Source organism: Culex quinquefasciatus, chromosome 1 (genome assembly GCF_015732765.1).
Source record: "Culex quinquefasciatus strain JHB chromosome 1, VPISU_Cqui_1.0_pri_paternal, whole genome shotgun sequence".
Taxonomy (NCBI): domain Eukaryota; kingdom Metazoa; phylum Arthropoda; class Insecta; order Diptera; family Culicidae; genus Culex; species Culex quinquefasciatus.
This window is the reverse complement of record NC_051861.1, coordinates 728442-752226: the sequence shown is the minus strand read 5'-3', so window position 1 is coordinate 752226 and position 23785 is coordinate 728442. Positions and strand designations below refer to the sequence as shown.

The 23785-nt window shown below is 36.9% G+C and overlaps 1 long non-coding RNA gene across 1 annotated transcript; it reads right to left on the bottom strand.

Moving 5' to 3' along the window:
• Positions 1–15811: 15811 nt before the first annotated feature.
• Positions 15812–20595, bottom strand: LOC119765257. Its single transcript, XR_005276601.1, has 2 exons — positions 20519–20595; positions 15812–16231 (listed from the first exon to the last, which is right to left on the bottom strand). It is a non-coding gene; the product is annotated as an uncharacterized LOC119765257 (long non-coding RNA).
• Positions 20596–23785: the final 3190 nt, after the last annotated feature.

The following is a 23785-nucleotide window of genomic DNA, read 5'->3' as shown; positions in this document are numbered from 1 at the left end:
TGAGCAATTTTTCCCCTAAAATTTGCTGATTCCTCGACAGTTTTTTTTGCCAAAACTTTGTTGTTCATTTCACCCAGGAAGAAACTTTGCATAATTGGTTTTTCCATACAGGCCTCCATATAATTTATAAAAAAATAACTCATAAAAAATCTTGGTTCATCCACACAAGCCTCCATAAAATTTTGGCAGCGGTCCGTACAAAAATAGATAATATTTGAAAGTCTGTGTCTCAAGAAGGGATTTTCTGAACGATGTTGTGCTTTAATTAAAAATGCAAGTTTTCAAAATTAAGCCTAAACTAAAATAAAAAAAATACAAAATTTCTAAATCCTAGGAATTTTGCCTCCTTTCCTTATTTAGTTATTTGAAAAACCAAAATAACAAAATAACTAGAATAAAGGAATTTTGTTTTTTTTTATTTTTTCAGTTTGATATCTCAAAAAGTTTTAAATATTTTCAAACAAAAAAAAATATTAAAAATCTAGTTTAAAAAAATACAATTGGCAATTATTTTCATTTTCCCTGCAATTCCGATAACAGTCTGAAAATAAAATCTAGAAAAATGTGTTAATGCAAATTTTGATTCAAGTGTTCTTCCCCCTTTATTTCTCCCCTTCAACACTTTCCTAAAAAATAAATGGGCAAAAACATAATTATTGTTGAAAATTTATATTTTCAATGAAAAAATCTTGTGAAATCGATTAGAATTTCTTTCAAATGTATTGTTTTACGTTTATTAATGAATTTTGATCTATTGAAAAAATCTTTTCACAAATTTTTATTTATGGGACCTAAGATCGAAAATGGGCGCAAAACCTTTGGTGTTTTATTTTAACAATAATTCTTTGAAGGAATCATAATCAACACAGAAAAAAGTGTAAATTTCGAAGGTTGAATATTACCTCTTTTATGATGTAATTTTACCTCAATTTAGACTGGAAGAGCGACATTACACCAGAAAAGTGGTAGAATTACACAATTTCAGAGGTATAATTACACATTTTTTCTGACATAAAAGATGTACCCCTTTCCATGTGTTATATTACCATGATTTTTTTTCTGTGAACGTACGTATAAAAAATCATCGGCAAAGTTTTATCCTGTTTAAGAAAAAATTTAACAAAAACGTTTGAAATTAAATCCTAAAGAAAAAAAAATTTCCTGCTTAAGAAATTGAAAAAATGTACTTTGTTTGCACTTCTTCAAACTTTCCGTCCCAACACCCGCCCCAAACAGCTTTTTCCCACATAAAAAGCCGGCTCCGGCGCCCACCCGTCTGACACGACTCGCGAAAGGATCTTCCGAAGTGGCCCCCCTCCTCCTCCGCACCTCTTTCTCTCCTGGTCGGTTCACTTCCGCAGACCGTGTTGGTTGTCGTCAGCCCATCCCGGGATTTATATTTCTTTTTAATCGCCCATAAATGAATCGTTTTTTAATGAAACGAGGGTTCTTTCCTGCTCTTTTTTTTATTCGAGTGTGATCTACTACCATCATTCAACGGTTGCAGAGAGTTTGTGAGTGAACGTTTCTTCAGTTTTGGTGACGAAGGGGGGGGGGGGTCTTCTGGCAGTAAAAGGCGCTTTACGGCCATCCTCGTGGCGTCCCCCCAGACTTGGCACGGGGACACGGAGGGAAAGGAAGATTACCACCGGTAGTAAAAAAAATCAAACCGAGGGGTCTGGCTACGGTTTTGGGGGGGGCGGCGGCTTCTGGATGTTGGCTCGCGCCACTCGTCGTTGACGCCTATGGCAAGCAAAAAAGAAGAAAAAAAACACACTGTGTGAAGTAATATGTCTCCTTTATGGTGATATGGTGCGAACTCTGGTGACTGAATTCCGTTGAGTTGCCACTTCTTCAAACTCCCTGTTGCTTTCGTGTCTCGAGCGTGAGAATTTGTGGGGAGGGCAGAGGGGGTGTGCTTTATTATTGTTGTCATAAAAATTTAATGCTCGCTCACTCTCTTAAATTTTTATTGAAGTGATAAAGTCATAAAACTCATTGTAAAAATGATAAAGTAGACTCGTGTTGTGACGGTTGTCTACACTGTGTCACCTCCGGTGATGGTCGCGGGCCACCACTTGACCGACTCACCGGAATCGGGGTGATAATCTGCTTACGAATTGCCACCCCCTTCCCCTTCTTTATGACTGATGGGTAGCAGATTAACGGCGCCGTAATTTATTGGGAAATTCCGACTGCGTCGTCGTCACGAAGGCTCGAGACGAGCAGACGAGCCCCCAGAAAGTGATTTAATAACGTAAACAAATGCGAGTTTTATTGCTCACTTGGAACGCGCGCGCGCTTGCCTCAGTTTTATGGATCAAACATGTGGTCCATTCAATGTGGCCATAAAACTGACCACGACGACGGCCGGGAAGGAACCGTTTACGAACATGGATCAGCTGATTTTGATTGATTTTTCAACCCCGCGCACGATCAACACACTAATTTCTTCTTTTTTCGTTTCGTTTCAGGTAAGCAACTCTGGAGTCAAATTGGCAAACACCTCAAAATTCCTTCTGGAATTGAGCACCTTGCGGCAAGGGATCCATGTCGGCAAATGCCGACAAAGCGGGGAGAGAGTTCGGAGATTTGCATAAAATAGATTTGAATTTTCATCTGCGCACAATTTGTATTCAAATCGGAACCTATCGACATGCACACGAGCCAACGGGCAAAACTTAAACTCGAGGAGACCTCAGTACTGCTTCCGAATGGTTGCGGCAAGCCGGCGAGGGTGAGTCGTCTTCACTCGACCGCAAATTCGCCGAGGAATTGTGTACAGCAGCAGCAGACAAGTAGACTTCACCGCCCGAATTGGCTCCAATTTCATTTCCATAATCAGAATATTCTGCACCGGACCTCTACACTTCATCATCATCTGCTTCTAGTGGGCTTCCTTCTCTGAATTTCTTGAAGTGCGCGTTTTGTCGGTGAATTCATTATCAACCTTAGAACTCTTTTGTTTCCGAGTGATTCCCTCTTTGGGGCGGAACATACTGTTATCTCCACCGAATCCCCCTCGGAAAAAAATGGAACAAAAATGTTTGTTTGATTGAGCCAAATCTGGCTTCGTAGCCACACGCAGGCTACCGTAATCATGATTTTGTTTTTAATTAGACTCGCCCCGTACATAGAAATCTCTAGTCTTCCCCCCCCCGTAATTGAGTTATTATTCGGTCGCGGGCGATTTACGTCCCGCCTTATTAGGGTCTAATTTGACGCGGCCAGTGTGACCTAAATTGGACGGGGGGCGGTTGAAAAATCTACGATTTGTTCGAGTTCAGCACAACAATGGTGGTGGAGAGATAACGAAATTCACGGAATTATTGAACCACTCAAAGGTGCTCATCCGGGGACGGGGGACCGTTACATTTGACAAAGTGGTTACTCTCTTAACTATTTTTAATGAGATGTGACACGCAATCGTTACATAACCTCGAATAAGCTGATTTTTAAATTATTTAGTTGAACTCACTTGTAGGTTTCACCTTTCTTCATTACCCGGCTTTTTTCCAAAAAAAAAAGTTGTTGCATTTTGACATACTTGACATAATTTCTTCGGTTTTAATGACTCATTTGAAAAATATTTATATACCTTTATATTTGTACACATGAACAATTAATTACAACACAATTAACAAAAAAAAATAACAGGTCCTTGAAATGGTAGAAATTTAAAAGTTCAACCTCTAAAAGCTTATAGATTTTAAAATCATCGCAACAAAATTTCAGAGTTGTTTCTAGAGATAAAACAGTGTTGGCTAAAAATTCATTTAAATCTTGAACTTCAGGTTAAAAAAACTTCCATTCAATTTTCCCTTAAATGCTCCCAACTTTATACAGTGATGACATTTTTTTGGTTTCTAATACTCGTTTGAAAATGATTTAAATTGTTCATTCGGAAGTTGTATACTACAAAAGTTCTATATAAAAAATGTGGTAAAAAAGCTTGATCCCATGAAAAAAAAATCTAAAAAAGTCCTGATATTCAGAATGGTGTTGCCAGATTTACACGTTTCATTTTTTTATCCAAAAGTATTAACAACACTGTATAAAAAAAGTGTTTTATCTTTTTGTTAGAATTAAATCTAAGTTTAAGTATTTTGTGACAGGGTTACCAGATTTGTAGTGCTTTAAATTTGTTGGTGGTTGTATTTTAAAATAGTAGAGTTTAGGAAATTTTTTCTCTAAAAATTTACAATTTCAGGTAAAGAAATGTTACACAAAATCTCCTTTAATACAGTCCAGACTTGGTTATCACAAATTTTAACTATCCGAACGTTTGTATGGGACTCCTTGATTTAAATCACTTTAGCGTGGCTTAGGGATATACTTAAGCTTGAAAATCAAAAATAATGAAAAAAAAGTGTATGATTCGATTATCCGAAGTAAAATTTTTCCAAGGCCTTCGGATAAGATTTTTCAGAATAACGATTTTTCGGAAAAATCTATTAAATACCAGTCTATGAAAAGAAGATCCACATGCTGGTTCGCTAAACCATACATCATCTAATCTTTAGTTTAATGCAAATTTTATTTGATGTTTTTATCAAAATTATCCCTTTATAATCTATAACAAATTTTTAAATTTGAGACCACAGATGGAAAAACGAAGTAGAACCTTTGGAAAAATAAATATTTTCGCTCATTCATTTAATATTAGCAAATTGGTGATATTAAAAAGTAATTTAATTTAATTTGTTTTAATCCCGAAAATCAGAAGAATATTAGAATTTTTATGTGTTTTTTTTTAAATCAAGTTTGTGAAAAAAAAAACAAAAAAATATTGAATAGTATTACTTTTTGATATAAGTCAACTTTTCAGCCCTTGTATCGAAAACTATTTTTTTTGATGTGTAATTTTTAGTAGAGGCAAATAGGTCGTTTTATCGTTCGAGCATGGCAGGAAAAGTAAAAAGCCTTATTTTATTCATAAAAAATATTTTTTTACCGTTTATTTATGAATTTTTAATTAATCAAGAAAGGCTTCAACATATTTTACAAATTTTGAAATTTGGCTCACAGATCGGCAAACGCTTGCTACTAAAGAAAAATAATATTTTCGTGAATCTTGCAAATTTGTGACAAAAGCATTTGAAAAGCATAACTGTAATAATGTTTTAAGAATTTTGTGAAACACTTGGTTTATTTTTTTTTGAAAATTATGCTTGAAATTTTACATTTAGTTGAAACTTTGAGTAAATTTTTTTTTATTTATTGGATTTAACAAAACAAATCTTTTTAAATGTTAAATTTAGAACCCCGAATAAAAAAAGTAAATTTTGCAAGGAATAAAATATTTTCGTAAATTCATTGATGTGTTAAGATCTGTTAACAATAGCATTTTGGGTTTTTTTATTCACAAAATTTTTCAACATTCAACAATGGAAACTAAGTATGTTTGCCTTGATCTCAACCTGAACAGAGGGAAAACAATTAAATAAAATGCGTACTTTGAAAATTAATATATTCAGCTCAATGTTTAAAACCCAATAACATGGCAATTAAATTTACAGTAATTATATCTCATCATCAGTGCGGTCATTAAAAGTTCCATTATTCCACTTATGTCCTCAACACTTTCAAAGATTTCCTTAAATTTTAATTTTTTATCCAAGAATTGAATAGAGTTGGAGGTGAGTTTTTAACAAATTTTAGAGAATACTGCAAGGTTATATTGAAAATTATATTTTTTTTAATGATTTTTTTGAGATTTTTTTATTAATATTTTCAAGATAACCGATGACTTCGAATAGTTTAATAATGAAATCTCTGCTGTTTACAAGTTATGCTTTCCATTTTCCGCATCGCCTAACGCCATTTAATCACCATACCACACCTCGTTCATAAAACCAACACTTCATTACATCACAACGGGTTCAATTTCCGGTGTCATCTTTTGGCCAAACTTGGCTTATCGATTTGTCCGTACACTTGTACTCGTGTACAAGACCCAGAGAGTGCCCCTTCCGGCTTACATGCCCCAGCGTGGAATTAAACAATCAATTATTCAACCACACATATGAATAAAAGATCCAGGACACAATGCTTTCGGGCAGAAAGGGGTGGTCCAACAAAGGGAAGAGTCAAATCAATGCAGCCCGATTCTTTTGTCCGACGAATAGTTGCGGGGGTGGATGGACGAACGATGATGACGATGAGCCAGCAATATCATGCTTCAAGAATTCACACTCAAAGACCGACCCCGTCCACACGTGAGTGCCAGAATTCCATTTGAGGTGCATTTTGTTGATGCCGTGGTTGGCGGGGGTTCTCCTGGTATGAAATGGAGTTCGACACCCAAACAATTGAATTAACAACCATTTTTGCTTCCCTCCACAGTTTCCGTCGAGAGTGGTTCTGGCGAGGTAGTGTTAATTGAATTAAATTCTACTGGAATTTATAATTTAATCATTGTTATTGTTTCACTCTTCGAGTGGCTCGAAGAAGGTCTGCGCTTTTTTCCGGCTATGATCGATGGTCATTCGAGAGCTTATGGAATTTAAAACGGGTTCATTTTCTACCTTCTGCACTAATGGACTGACGGGCTAGGATTGCAATCTTTTCCCGAGTTGGAAAATTACAATTTGCTGGTTATGAAATTTAACGACAATTTCTTGTAGGCATTCCGCACGCCACAAAGTGTGATCGTCAGTCGTGAGTTGCAAACTTTACGCACAGCCGCTGCCGCCGCCATACCAGTTTTAAGGTGTGTGACAATAAATTAAATCGTATAAAATTAGTACAAATCGCTTGGCAGCGCGGGGCGGCGCTCGTCGCGCTATAAAAAGCGTAATTTTATTAATTGTTTTTATACGCCTTAAATAGTATCATCGCCGTCAAAACAACGCAATGATCGGTGTGTGTGTGTGTGTGTTGCGGAGATGATCTCTGGGTGAGCTTCTGAATTGCTGCCCCCGGGGGTTCAGAGAAACGTCGACGGTCGTAATCGCATGTTTTATGGCGACCATAAATTGGATGTGAAAGTTATTGTTTTGGTTTGCGCGCCGCAACACTTCAGGGTTCGGTTAGGCCAGTGGGAGTGGTGCTCCATTATTAGTAAGAGTTTGCTCATTAGTGAAGTGGGAAGGTGTCGTTTTATGGACGAGCAACAATTATTTAGCAAAATGATGCAAATTTGTTGGAAGGTATATAATGTTGCATTTTTTCTAAGTCTTATTCACCTTTTTATAGAGAAAGATAGTTGATGTTTAAAACTCAGGTACAGATTTTTTTAAATTTCTTCAAAAAAATACTCAATTTAATGGCGTTGAAATCAATCAAACATAAAATGGTGTGTGTTTGTCACGCTATATGTTTTAGATGAATACTAAGCTGAACGAAAAACTTCAAGCGAACAATGTTTTGTCCGTATCAGTTGATCTCGTTCTTTCTTTCGCCAAACTGCGGAAAGCTTTTAGTAAGACTAACCACCAAAGCTGAATGTTAATGATTCACTATGGGATTTTTTGTGGTCATAATTTTACGATTGATTTTTAATCAAATTATCACGTCAAACAGAAAACAAATTGTGATTCTTTTGCTTTTGAATTTTGACCACATTTTACTTTTCCCACTGCGCAAAAAAAAAAGTGGCACGGTGAATCCGAGACTGACTCAGACCAAAAAGGAGTTCAAAAAAAAGTGACGGGACAAACTTCGATCGTGCATTTGTGGCAAGCTCACACAGGTCACACCTCGATCAGCTTGAAAGTTGTCAACAAACTGCAAGCAAAGTAATTGCATGACCCCACCTTCACCTAACGTCATCGTCGTCACCTGTTTTGCTCGAGCTGACCCCAAAAATCCACCACAAATCGCCTGATTAATATTCATACATTCACCCTCACTCAAGAAATCCCTTCCCCTTAAGGTAGCCAAAAGTAAACAAGATAAATTATCTTACTGGGGCTCATCTCCGGACTTCAACTTGTCAGCTTCTTTTCGAGCACGTCACGTTCTAGCCATCGTGGGGACACCAAGCTGCCCGGGGGTGGGAGGGGTTGAGCCTCATTCGGAGATTAATAATGTGCATTATGCGCTGTGGCTTTCAATTTTCTTTCCTGGCTGACAAGTCCGCCGTCAGGTCGATTTCCATCTGTTGTGATTTTTTGGGCTCCTTTTTTGCATTGCACACTAGGGTGTCCAGATTGTGGGAGATGATTCAGAACTTAGCTCTTCCAGAGCGAATTTTGTTGTTTGGGTAAAATTTTATCAAAATCGACAAATTTTCTCAAATTTTACTAAAAGGCCGATGTTTCGGATTTTAAATTCTTTTGTTTTTGTTTTAGTAACACACATTTTAAGCATTAGTGTTTCATATCCTAACATTAACAAAAGTTTTCAAATTAGGAAAAAATTTATGCCGTACAACTTTGTCGAAAGATCAAAAGCACTAAGAAATCATGTTTTCATCAGTTTCAACTTCAAGTTAAAAAACAGTTTTCGATTTTTTTTCAGTCACCCTAATGCACACCTTTGCGAGAGGGGCTTGCCTTCTGGCAGGGGATGTGTAAAACGAATAAACAGATCTGCCAAGTCCACGTCGACGACCACGGCAAAGTTGACAAAATTGGAGAGGGCAAAAGTTTTTTGATTAAAAGTTTCGTCGCTTGCAAGATTAGAGTGAGCCTGGCTGGCTGGGGGATTCCAGTTCTACAGATAGGATTTTTTTTTTTGCAGTTTTTGTGGGACTGATTTGTAGTTTGTCGTCCTTCTGGCATCGACTTTTGATCTGTTTATGAAGATAAACTCCTTGCTTTAGATATTCATCACCAAAAATATTAGTCATTTTTATCAACGTTTTTTTCTAAACCCATTTATTATCTTGCTCGATGTTTTGAGTTCTTATTATAATGTTTACATTTTTTAAATTTTGTTGATATCAGTAAACGCTTCGATTTCATCAAGGTAGGATAGATTTGAGCTCCCTTGACATGCTCAAATTGACAGAACTAAAATTTAGGGAGTTTTACGAGGAGTTTTATATACAATATTATTTATTGGTCGGGAAATCACTAAAATTCAGTTCTGTCTATCATGCAACAAACAACATCAAAAATCCACACAAAAAAAGGCAAAGCAACATCAAATAAGCTGACTAAGCAAATGAATAGTTTTCTAATCAGAACAAGAGATCTTTTCTTAATTTTGTTTGAAGATAGAAATTTGCTGAAGATTGAATTGAAAAATTAATTCCAAAAAATATTCAACTTTTTTGCTGCTTTAATGGTTACGTTAAAATTGTTTTGCTTCTGGTTTCTTTCTTCCATTTATGGCGCTCTGGTTAAGCCTTTCATCTCCCCCTCGGTGGAAGGATGTTTTCAAATTTCCCTTCCCTTTCTGCATTATTTTTTTTTTCTTCCGACCGGGACCAACCACTCCGTGCCAGACATTTGTTAAATAGGATTTATCCATAATTAATTATTCACCAGAACCACCAACACGAACGCAAATTAGTTGATGGGGTTGTTTTTCGGCGCACGAGGTCTGGTTAACTCTGACCCGACCGATTCTGCCCACCCCTGGGGGGGAGTTCTGGATATTACGTGCAAGCAAGCAATCGAGCGGTGACTTCAATCGCTGCTTTGCCTTCTAAGCCGCGCTGACATAAGCGCTGTCAAAGTTACTCTAATTTACTGCCAATAACAGCAATTTGAAATCAACTCGTATTGCCGATTGAACCGATCATCTCGTTCCAGCATTTGCATGCGACTTTGTAGCCTGGTCGGTACGTGATCATATCTTGCGAACCCTTCTTCTGAGAATCGCAATTTCGTAATTCCTGGACGGTGTCCTGCTCGGGCAAGTTTTTTTTCGCTTGTCGCAACCCTCATGTAATCCTTTCGTTCTCCTCTAGTTTTGAATAGCCATTATCCCTTTCACTATCCTTGAGCAGCCCTCCCCGTCCTTGGCACTAATAGCTGCTCCTTTGAAAGGTTTTAACCCTTTTTTCTGCGTCTTTTTTTCGACGTTGTTGTTTTTTTCTGCTTGGCCGTGTAATTTATTCATTCATTTTCTTTCCACTAATTTTAGAATGTAAATTACACTGCACATTGAGCAAGGAAACCCTCACTGACCATCGGAGCGTGTGTTTCCGCACGAATCGTCCGGCGTTGTTTATTCCCAGGAATAACTTGACCCCGATGGAATAACATGACCGCCGAAATGCGAGTCTTCCCGCAAAAATGATTTGCGTTCATTTGAATTTGGAAGCAGCAATCCGCTGTTTGCATTCACTTAACATAATCTGCGAATGAAAATTTATCAACCCGAACCGCCACTGAATTTATGCATCGCCCCTTTTTGCTAGAGACGACGACACGTGGATACGCCCTCTTTCACACGGCGGCGCTGCTGCACGCTAATTATGGAACGCTCGGAAAACAAGTGCAAGATCACGTCCCAAATTGCATCTTCTCCACGAAGGGGGGCAAATTTGCTTGCTTTTTGCCTTCGAAAATTGGCACTCCATTTTGAACTCACACTACGGCAGCAGCGACGACAATCTGTTGCGCGCGTGACGTGGGCTTGACAGCTGGCTGTCATCGAAATGAAATTCTTGCCAATATTTTAAAAAGTCCAAAAAATGTATTTATCTTGTCTAATCTGGTGGATGTTGACATTTTGTTTGAGCAGGATGAACTGTATATTTTTGTGTGGTACATTGACCCTTTTCAAAGAACAGGCAAGAATAAAACTCCATCTGGTAGAACTTTGTTGAATTTGTAAAATTATTTAATCAAAACGACGCCAAACGTGGTCGAACAGTTCACCGCGAATCGCCCTTCATTGCGTGAATTCACCACGAACAGCGGTATGACCGCGGGAAATTTTGATATAAAATCAAAGATGGCCGCGCGCAAGCATGGCTGACGGAGGGGTTGTCCGAGAGAAGGAAAGTACAGTCGACTCTCTGGTTGTCAATATCCAAGGGACCGTCGAGGAAGAGAATCATCAGTTTACAGAACGATGCAAAATGAAGACTCGATTGAAAATATTTTTTTCTTCATACCTAGCTATGGGAGAGAATCATGGCAACGTCCGTCAAACAAAAACAAACTAATGTCAAACACCCTTCAAAGCTTCGTTTCGCCAAGAAAAATGTCTATGCAAGCCATGAGAAAGTGAAATTATTGACATCCGGAAGAGATTTTTAAAGCAAACAGAATCCAAGGACCGTCGAGGAAGAGATCCTTCAAGCAAGAGAAAATATCGAGGAATAAAGCCAATCGAAGTATGCAGTTTGAAGGGACTGAAGAATTCATTGATAGATGGAGAATTATTGATATCGAGAAGATCGACAGCCAGAGAGTCGACTGTATTGTTATCTTTGGACGATATCCAATTGGATTAGGATATATTTTTTTAAAGAAACAAATTCTTCTTCGTTTATTCAATAAAAAAATATTACTGAAAACAGGTGTATTTCTGCTTAAAATCTATTGGTACAGTTCATAATGATTCGATCTGATGGGTTCTTTAAGGCCATGTTAAGATTTCAAAAGACGCTTACTTTGATTGAAATTTGGAATTGGCTCAAATTTCGGTCAATTTGTGTCTATAGAATCGATCACCAAATATTCAGATCGATTGTTATCACGAATGTTTCTCAGATTAATTCTTGAAATTTATAAATGGATAATTTTTAAGGTATTATAATGGGAAATGTAAAATTTGTTTCAATCAAAAACTTTTGAAATTGTTTTACCTTTTAAAACTTGTTGATAAAGCAAAGTCATGTTATATATTTTCATATATTGAACTGCAATGAATCTTATATTTTCTGGTTATATGAATAAAATTCAACAAAATTGTAGCTTTTTCTAGATGAAAAAAGGATTTATTCTGCTTCTCTCTATAGTAACAGATAGAAATTATTCGAAAACAACTTCGAATGCCAAGCAAACGCAACTTTCTCCAACCGTAAACTCAAACCAGCGAAAAAACAAGCCTCAATTTATCAAAAAAGCCCAAACAAACCCAAGCTTGTTGGCTCAATTTCGAAATAATTCCGTGGTTTGCGGAGGGATGGCGCTTGCTTCGCGGCTTTTTTCTGTCGCGATCACACGACTATCTCCCTTTCGGTCGATCCCACGGAAGAATTCGTCAGAACACCCCGCCTTAAAGTTGTCCTCTTGACTTCAAATTCCTCACGGTAGCTAGAAAAGGAAGACAAAATCGCGTAGTTCTGTTTCACTTGCTCGCGCAACGATTCGCTCCAAGTGCCACCAAAAGCAACCTTTCAGTTGATATCAGTTGTCTTTGCCGGCGTTTTTTTTTTTTGCTCTCTTCTGTTGGTTCACATTATCATCTAAATGGGTCTTTCCCTCTGCTAACATTTCGAGCCGGAGAAAGCGGAAAAGTTTTCCATTTCCCAAACAAGGGGTGAGGAAAAACCGGTCCGGAAGGGAATTCTGTTGGGAAATGGAATAATTTGTTTGTCGAGTGGTGCTCTGCAGAGAATCGAGAAATGGTCCGAAAAGCCCGGCTTCGCCACAGATGAAATTCTGCTCGAGATCGTGCATGACTTTGTTGGAGTAATTGGGGATGGTGGAATAGAGCGTTTGATTGCGTTGCTTTCTGCAATTTTGCCAGAGAAAAGTTGTACATGGTGTTGTGTTATCGATCGATGCCGGTTACATAACCTTTTCAGAAAGAAGTGTAGATATTAGCAGTGCTGAGAAAAAGATTTTGAACACCCTATCCTATTGGTTGTTTTTTCTCAAAATTCATTTTTCCTAAAAGAACACTCAGCTAGCAAAATCTAAACTTAGAAATATGTATGCTCCCTGCCAAGGATCATGAATAGATCTCAGTCGAATTTTGTTTCCAAATCTCTGAATTGCAAATATAACATCTTAGAACAGAACTGCTAATAGTTTTGATAATTTATAAGAGTTCATTGGAACGAAAGATTTTAAATCAAAATACTTTCATGAATTCAGATATTTTAAGCTTGATTAAACCATCTTATTAAGATCAATCAAGCATTTTCTGTTATTTTTGCTTCGTAACAATGGAAATGAGGTTTTAATTTATACAATCATTTTTTGCATCGTTCTCCACTCGACCCTGACCAAAACTGAGAGTCATCAATTTTTCATTAAATCTGTGATGACCTTACCTTTTTTCAAAATCTGGAAAATGATCTGATATCTCAAAATGTGTTTGAAATAGATATTAGGCTTCATCCACAAATGACGTAGCATTTACTCGAAAAATGTTGACATGGCATTTTTTTCCAAACAAAATCAAATCATTATTTTTATGGATCGTCCCTGACCCTGACCCTTTCCCCACTCATCTTGTGGCTGACGCCTGTTAAACAATTATGATCGTCAATCAAATTAGTTTAACACTTGTTTTTTTAATATCAATCTTGAAAAATTGCATTATTTTCAGATCTTTTATTTCAATAACAAGGGACAACAAAATTGATACTGGCCATAGACCGTTGCAAATATTTTTTTAAGTTTTTCCCTTCGACTCTGACCAAAATCGAGGGGTGTTAACTATAAGCCATGGTTTAATAATTACAATTACACAGTTTTTTCAAATGCATTCAACGCCAGTCCAGTTGTTTTGCTATTACATTAATTTCAATCAATTTTCAAAATATCTTCGCAAAAAAATATCTATTTGTACCTCGAAATCTTACAAAATATGTTGAAATTATCTCAAACATGCTAAATATGATTATCAACGCAGGGAAATGCATTCCAAAAAAAATTCAGTTGAATAGACATTTAATTTCATAAAAAATTGAAATTTAAAAAAATATTTTTTCCGCGAACTTTGAAAAATATTTACAACGGCCTTATTTGTAAATACTGTGTTTGCTGATTTGCAGAAAGCTATGAAAAATACAATGTTGAATGTACTGAAAAAAAAGCTATTTTTCAATTTAAAAACTGATTTTTTTCGATGAATTGTTATTCAACAATAGATTTTCTTTGAAGATTTAAGATAATAATTCAACAATAAAATATCACATCAATAAATAGCTTTAACACAAATTTTTAAACTTAGCTCTAAACACTTCACAATTTTTCAAGATATTGAAGCAATCGAAAGTATTATTTCCAACACTATTGCTCAAACTTTATCAAATAAAATTATGAGAAGAAAATTTTTAGAAATTTTAGATTTTTTTTGATTATGTCGTAAATATTGAAATCGTTGACAAGGAAATTTTTCTAATTTTCAATATAAAATCATTTATCAAACAATTATGGTCAGTGATTAGACAAATAATTTTACAAATTAAAACAATCCAAGAATTAAAAAAATGATGCATGACAACTCACGTGTAAACCAACTTTGAATAAGTCATTCCATGGTTTGACTCGTTCTGCCCCTGGCATGCATATTTTAATTAGCGATCATTACCTCTATTTCTTCATTAGGCTAAGAATAGAAATTTGCAATGGAAATAGCGGCTCCCAAAACTAACCGAACCAGAAAATAGTTTCCACTCAAGAGCGCAGTAGGGGGAGAGTGATTTTTTCGAGGTTAGAAACCTCCCGCTGGTTTTTAGGTTTTCATATTTTACCACAGGCTGAGATAAATTATATTTCATAAATATTTAAATGAGCCTCGTGGCCGTTTGGCCAAGTTGATAATGCAAATGGAGAGTGGCATTCCCGCTTATCTAGGCACAGCTTGAAGTTTCGTTGATGACTTCATAGTTTGGAAATTTGAATTTTTCCTATCGGGTTTGGGGTGTCGATAACTGCTAATGGATATCATTTGGGAGAAATGGAAGGAAAGAAGGTTTGGCATAGTTTTCACATTTAAATGCATTGAAGAAAAGGAAATTCAATTTCTTTTTTGATTTCAAACAGTCATAAAAATGGCAAAATGGGCTCGATAGGAAAATCAAATGTTATCAAATTGTTTGTGAAAACGGTTGGGCTCACGGCTGAATGGATATTGATTTTTCCCACCCCAACCGGAACCCATCTTGGTTTGTTTGACGTTTTTTGTGCGTGTGTTAGTGCCGGAGGTCACGTGTCCTGTGTCCTATTCGTGTACAACAGCAGTGTAGCTACACGGCGGGCGCTGGTATTGTGGGTCGCGTGTATAACACAAGAAATTATCATAATTCGGACATGCGCCTGCTGAGTTTTCCCGCCGGTAACCATGGCTTCATGAAAATGACACCTAACGTTAGCATCACCACCACAAAGACGCAGTAGGCTCGTGTACAACGCACGTACACACTGACGCGTTCTGTACAGCGTACACGCGAGGGGTTCCTACTGGGATGGCCGCCTACTGCGATGGTATTGGTGCACGCGCGCGGGCTACACACTTTTATAAGTTGCTTATTCAAATCTCACTTTTGTGGTAGTGCTGATGATGTGATGGTGGCCTATTCCCTCTATATCTACACGCGCTGCCGATTATAAATATTTCCTCCTCCGCAATCCGTCGTAGTGTTTGTGGGTTGCGCCTCGAAGACCCGCAGAAAATATGGCAATCTGTAAATAAGATCTCTCTCTTCTGTTTGGTAGCCCAAAAAGTTACTTATTTCATCCCCTCGCAAACCAAAAAAGAAAGAAGGCCCTTCTATCTTCTGTGCTACATGGAAAATAAATTACACCCAAAAGTGTAATTTATTTTTTTCGCATTTCCAGCTTCCGTTGAGCCTTGGTGTAATGGCCCGGAAAATACCTTGGCTTTGCTCGGAGTGTGGCACACGCACTTTTTCCCGGGCGCACCACATTACGTAAGTTTTTCCATCATCTCGGCAGCAAGGTGATGCCGGAGGGACTTTTTGATATCAGAAGAAAAAAGACCGAAATTCATATATGCGAACGTGTATTACTTTATTTCGGAAAATTTTGCCTCATATGTTTGCTGGCCGGTCCCGAGAGCCTCAATTCAAAGGGTAATTTATGATCTTTATTGAAATTTACGACGAGCTGGATTACACAATTTTCCTTTTAACCACACTACCGGAGGGTGGGCTCGGAGGGAGGGGTGGGATTTTCCGGATCGATATTTTCTCATTTTGGTGAAGAAGTCCTCCCCGGAAGCGCTCCGGAGGGCCCCCGGCCAAACGTTGAATAATTTATTTCTGATGGAGCCTGCGAGCCCGGAAAGCCCCTCCGCCGTAATCTTCTAATTTTGATCAGAAGATCCCACCCAAATGATATTGCGCCAGTGGGTGCCAAGACGACGATGACGATGATTTTCGGGCGGGGAGATTGGTGACGACGCTCTGAAAAGAATAGCGGAAATTAACCGTTGGAAATGAAGAAGAAAGCTCGAGATGCTGCGACGACCGGCGGTGGCGTTGAAGAGAGCTCTGTCGTCGTAAAGAAATAATTTTATGGACTGTGGGAATCGAGAATTAATTTGATTATACGAGGGTTTTTAGCTTATTTTCGGATGAGAGAAAACTTCGGGATGTCGTAAATTAATTAAAATTTAATCTGAGAGGACTGATTTTTCTGCGATGATTTTGATATTTTTTTCGGTAATGATTTGACTGTTGGTTGTATTCATTTCAGTTGTGAAGATTGCATTTGTCAAGTAAATCTCAAGATCTTAAATCTAATTAAAATTCCTCTTCCTAATTTGATAACTTATTCTTCACAGTCAAACGTATTCGCTCAAATTATCCGAATATTTAATCAAAATATAAGACAGCATTGCTAGCAAGATTGTTCAAATTATTAAAAAATAAATAAATTCAAACCAAATAGAGTAAGAATGCCTTATTGTATTTTGATACAGTCCAAATTCTATTATCTGCAGACCTCTCATAACTGAGCCTCGAAAAACCAAAAAATGTTTTGTTCACTTATTTTTGATTGTTGAGATATCGACAAAATATATTTGGTATGCTAACAGGCAATAAACAACTCAAATTTTATTAAAATGAGGTCGCAGAACTCGAGTTTGATATTAAAAGCAAGAAAATGAAGAAAAAAAATAGAAAAAAGTGATTCTATTATCTGAAGTCCCTTACAAACTTTCAAATAATTGAACTTCGAATAATCGAAACTTTGAATCGAAAGTCAATCACAAATATCATTTTCCATTTTTATGTACTGTTTGAGGAATGAAATCAGGTATCAGAGTTATGAACTGAAAGAATGTAAAAACTCGCTTATATATTTTTGAAGAATCTCTTGTCTTTGAAAAAGGTAATGAATAAAATTTAGCATGAGTTATCGAAATAATTTAATAATTTCAGATAATTTCTGTTGTCTTTCTCCTTTGTATGCTTGACATCGATAAAAAAGCAATCGCTTTATAAATTTGTTTCAAAAACCATTCATCAAAATGCAAATGAGACCCAACTGAGTTCGAGTCGAAAAATCGAAAGTCTTGAATTTCACATTGAACCATAACAATTGGGACATAAAAATATCAACTCCCGTGGCAACATTGTGAACTGACTCAAATAACCACCGAAAAACGACCATTCCCGGCTTGTTTATGGTTTGTTTACCCGGCTACTGATTACGGCAAGCCGACGTCGTCAAGCTACCGTTACTTTCTGCCAAATTTCGAAAACAATATAAACATCTTGCGCGCACAAACAAATTGGCAGATTTACGACGCTCGGGCTCGAGGAAAACAAACTCCTCAAACTCTTCGAGAGAAGAGTGAGGGCACGAAAAAATATGCCATAATATACACATTATAAAACTATTAAACTTTTTTTTTACAACCTTCAAGACGAAAAACCCCGCAAACACCCCCGAAGGTCATAAAAGCCGTAACCTTCGACGACGACGACTCTCCGGAAAACGGAAAACGGCAGAAAGAGGTAGACAAGGCCACCAGACAACAATTGCAACATGACTGCCTGCTCCTCCTCTCGTTGCAGTCCGGGTTCCCCGAGGCCATTGTCTAGGTACCTTACCCCATAAACCTAGAGAGTACATCTAAAATGGGCCGTAAAAATTACCCATCAAGCCCCAAGGCCTGCTTGGGTGTGTTCTACCGGCGACCCTTGTGCAAGGCAGCAGAGGCAACCCCTCGGAATTTCCAGTGCATACGTGATGCTGTCTGGGATGCAATCTGGGCGTCGTTCCCCCCTATCCAAACCAGGCCGTCGCCGTCACCGCAGTAGGCTTATCCGCCCATCCATCAATCAGCTGCTGTCGGAACTCGGAGTCGTCGTGGCCCACTAAGACGGATCGATCGGGAGAGTTACGGCTCGGTCCAAGCCCGTCGAACTTGTGGTTTTTACGATACGGCAATAATAACTGATTTTTGTGGCCGGGCTGTTAAAATTTTACGACTTTTTTGTAAATAAATACTTTGCACTCCCCGGCTTTGTCGAGAGACTTGGAGGGAAAACGGAGTGTGGTGAATCAACTTAACCTTTCACACATCCACGTCGTTAACGAGGACGGCTCGAAATTTGTTCCGTCCACGTGGTTAAAGGGCACCATTTTCATCAATTAGAGTCACCTGCTGGAGCTGATTGAGTGAGGGGGGAACGGTGAGCTGAGGAAATTTTAATTAAAAGGCCAAGGATATCCGAAAATCTTAATTAAACAATATTTCCGCAGTGTAGATCTCCCGCTCTCCCAAAAAAGCATTTCGGAACGGGAAATAATTTATCTTGGCGTTGGTGGCAGCACATGGAAGGAATTTAATTATGACAAAACTCCAAACACGAAGAAGTGAAATTAAATTCGTTTGGTGTTTCCAGGTTACGGCCACGTCTCCGGTGCCGAAGATAGCTGACTAGAAAATTAATTGAAACCACTTTACAGCCATTCGACGAACTTGTTGTGGATTGATATTAATTTTCTTGTTCTGACGAGTCGAGCTGTGCACCGTTGCGGTAGACACGATAAGTGGTTTCTTGAACCGTGACAGAAGTTGATTGCTTCTTCCGTCCTTAGTGGCAACGCCATCGCTGCGTATCGGGAATTTCAATTGCTTGACGATCCTAGGTTGGTTTGGTTGAAAACAAATCAGAAATAATTGCACCTTTATTTTTCACTGAATGTCTGTGAATTTTGTTTTGGGTGTACAAAAAAAAAATAATTAAATACCTTCTAATTTCAAGAAATTCATAATTCCTTAAGAAGTAGTTCAATATTACTTTTAGTTGATTTATTTCATGTTTGAGTGCCCTGAATCCCCCTCCAAAACACAACCCAACCATCGCTCAAGAATTTTGCTCACGTTCCCGGCTCATTGATTGGATGAGTGTAAGTTTTTCCACGTTCAAAACGGTGCGAAGACAGGAATCGTACTCCAAACGTGACCAGAATGCTCCAACGACTCTACCGACGACAACAATAAAAATCGATTTTCCTCACTTAGCTTGGCAATTGAGATGGGGCCGTTTCGCCCCGTCAGCACCAACGCGACTCCAAAGGGACCGATTGAGCTTGTTTGCTTCCATTTTCTGTCATATCATCGATAAATTAGGACAGTAAAAATAATTTTACGACCATTTTCCAAGAGACAAGTTCGTGCCTGGGAGGAAATCTCCCTCCCCGAAAGCATGTTTTTCTCAACGTTCGTTGATACAAATTAAGTGGCCCCATAAAACCCGGTGTGTGTGCGCACTATTTTATGACTTCATGATAGGCTCGGCGGGCGAGGACGTCCATCGCGATCTTGCCGTATTTTCGGACACAATTAGACTGTGTCGTCGTCGTCGTCGGACACTGGACAAATTCATCAAGCATTACTTCGCATTTTTTGCCTGTCACGCTTCGCGAAAGAAGTGTAACGATAAATTATGAACGGCGGTGTGCGCAACACTAAGTATTCACAAAGTTTTTCGGGCGGCACTCATTAAGGGAACTCTCGGTACAGCTGCTGTCAGGGCATCAGTCTTGAATTATGCGCTTGAATTTTTAATTTACATCCATTATTAGCCGGCGCGAAAACGCCGGTGCAGGGCAAAAGTTTTTCCATTTCAGCCTTCAAGATGATGGAAAGACCCTACTACTCACTCCCCGAAAATGTGCGTCAGCAGCAAACAACGGGCGCGCGTTATGAAATAAATATTCAAATTTTAATCAATATTATATTTTGGAAAAGCACACGACGACGACGACCGAGAAGGGAGAAGCCCTCGTTTGTGTCGTTGTTGAAAAGAAAAGTTGAGCAAGGGAAAATTGTCTGGGAGGCGAAAAATGGCTTTTGTTCGGTGCTGTGTTTGCGCTTCGCAAACAGTTATTTTTCGGGGCAAACTTGAGAAACTTGTGCGAGTAGATCACCTAAATGGATAAAAATTATTCAAATTGTTAAAAAACTTTTAATTTCAATTTTTAAAAGAAAATTTCTAATGTTTAATTTGAAATTAAACATCATCATCAATTATTATCCGTCTACATTACAGCCTTAAATATAACAAAAATAAAGGAAATTGCATGATATTCTCCATTGAGTGTTTCAGTATAAAAAGCAAATCATAATCTCTTTTGAATTCAATTTTATATCTCTACTTTTTCAAGATTGATTATATTCAGCTAAGTATTCTGAAGGTTATTTGTAGAGACATTATTAATGCAGAAAGAACCTGTTTCTAAATTATATCTTTGCATCAAAATTATGTTCACGAGTTCTATTAGGATATTTGTCTCGATTACAAACTCTGAAAAAATAAGATGTGTATCTATTTAGCTCGTCACACGGAGAAAAAAGAGTTCCCATAATCGTGAACAAGTGTTCATGAAAATGAGAACCACGAAGAAAGTGTTCAAATTTCATGGTACGTTTTTCAAAATCGTACCATGGGATTTGAACACTTTGTTCGAGGTTCCCATTTTCATGAACACTTGTTCACGATTTTCATGAACACTTGTTCACGATTTTGGGAACTCTTTTTTCTCCGTGCAGAATTGTTTGAAATAATGTTAAATTATATTTATTATTGTTTTCTTTTTTACATGAGTAGTTTATTCAGTTGATATTTTTGTTTAAGTATGAAACATGATAATATTTATTAGATTTTTTGTAATTTGTTGTTTATATTGAGCCAAATAAAAATCTTAAATCATCAGTATAAAATTGAGCAATTTCAAGTTATTTAAATTTAAAGGATAGATTTTATATGAAAAGAGTGATAATATTCTAAATATATTAAAGATAAAGAATCAGGATGCCCAAAACGGCAAAAACTGCCCAAATGATCAAAGATGCCAAAACGCATTATATTACCAAATCGACAAATATGGCCATATCGACTAAACTACTAAAATGTTCAAAACTGGATCCAAATGACCAACATGACCAAAATTACTTGAATGGTCAAAAAGATTAAAATTATAAAAATGGCCCAAAGACTAATTTGACCAAAATAACCAATAACCAAACAAAAAAAAATTATCAAATCGAAAAAATAGCTAAAATGCCCAAATAGACGTTAATGTCCAAATCGACCAAAAATTTAAAATATACTAAGTCGATCAAAATTACCAAAATTACCAAAATGTCCAAAATCGACCAAAATTGTCAAAATCACCTGAATGGTCAAAAAGTTCAAAATTACCAAATGACCAAAATGGTCGAATGACCAAAAGAACCAACATGATCAAAATGACCAAAATGACCAAAATTACCAAAATGACCAAAATGACCAAAATGACCAAAATGACAAAAATGACCAAAATGACCAAAATGACCAAAATGACGAAAATGACCAAAATGATCAAAATGACCAAAATGGCCAAAATGACCAAAATGAACAAAATGACCGAATTGACCGAAATGATCAAAATGACTGAAATGACCAAAATAACCAAAATGAGCAAAATGAGCAAAATGAACAAAATTACCAAAATGACAAAAATGAAAAAATGAAAAAAATGAAAAAAATGAAAAAAATGACAAAAATGACAAAAATTACCAAAATGACCAAAATGACCAAAATGACCAAAATGACCAAAATGACCAAAATGACCAAAATGACCAAAATGATCAAAATGACCAAAATGACAAAAATGACCAAAATGACTCAAATGGCCGAAATTACCAAAATGACCAAAATAGCCAAAATTACCAAAATGACCAAAATTATCAAAATGACCAAAATGACCAAAATAGCCAAAATGACCAAAATGACCAAAACGGCCAAAATAAGCAAATGAAAACAAAATGACCAAAATGACCAAAATGACCAAAATGACCAAAATGACCAAAATGACCAAAATGACCAAAATGACCAAAATGACCAAAATGACCAAAATGACCAAAATGACAAAAATGACCAAAATGACTCAAATGACCAAAATGATAAAAATGACCAAAATGACAAAAAAGGCCAACCTGACCAAAATGACTAAAATGACCAAAATTACCAACATGACCAAAATGATCAAAATGAGAAAAATGACCAAAATTACCTGACCAAAAGATCAAAATTAGCAAAATGATGAAAATTACCAAAATGATCAAAATGAGCAAAATGACTGAAATGACCAAAAGATCAAAATGACCAAAATGACCAAAATTACCCAAGTTACTAAAATGACCGAAATGTCCAAAATGACCAAAATGACCAAAATGACCAAAATGACCAAAATGACCAAAATGACCAAAATGACCAAAATGACCAAAATGACCAAAATGACCAAAATGACCGAAATGACCAAAATGATAAAATGATAGAATGATAAAATGATAAGATGATAGACAGATAAAGATGATAAATGATAAAATGACCAAAATGATAAAATGATGAAGATGACCGAATGACCAAGGCGGTAAGATTATCAAAATGACCAAGATGACCAGAATGACCAAATGACCAAATGACCAAATGACCAAAATGACCAAGGTGCCAAGATGACAAAATGATGATGAATGACCAGATGAACAAGGTGCCAAAATGCCAAAATTACCAAGGTGCCAAAATTACCAAAATGACCAAGGTGCCAAAATGCCAAAATGACCAAAATGATAAAATGACCAAAACGGTAAAATTAGGAAAATGACCAATAATAAAATGAAAAATGACCAAAATGACCAAAATGACCAAAATGACCAAAATGACCAAAATGATCAAAATGACCAAAATGATAAAATGATAAAATGACCAAAACAGTAAAATAAGCAAAATGACCAAAATGACCAAATGATCAAAATGACCAAAATGACCAAATGACCAAAATGACCAAATGACCAAAATGACCAAAATGCCAAAGTGCCAAAATTACAAGGTGCCAAAATTACCAAAATTACCAAAATTACCAAAATTACCAAAATGACCAAAATTACCAAAATTACCAAAATGACCAAAATGACCAAAATGACCAAAATGACCAAAATGACCAAAATGACCAAAATGACAAAAAGGACCAAAATGACCAAAATGACAAAAATGACCAAAATGACAAAAATGACCAAAATGACCAAAATGACCAAAATGACCAAAATGACCAAAATGACCAAAATGACCAAAATGACCAAAATGACCAAAATGACCAAAATGACCAAAATGACCGAAATGACCAAAATGACCAAAATCACCAAAATCACCAAAATGACCAAAACGACCAAAATGACCAAAATGACCAAAATGACCAAAATGAACAAAATGACCAAAATGACCAAAATGACCAAAATGACCGAAATGACCAAAATGACCAAAACGGCCAAAATAAGCAAAATGACCAAAATGACCGAAATGACCAAAATGACCGAAATGACCAAAATGACCAAAATGACAAAAATGACCAAAATGACCAAAATGACCAAAACGGCCAAAATTAGCAAAATGACCAAAATGACCAAAATCTCCAAAATGACCAAAATGACCATTTTGAATATATTTCTGAAAATAAGT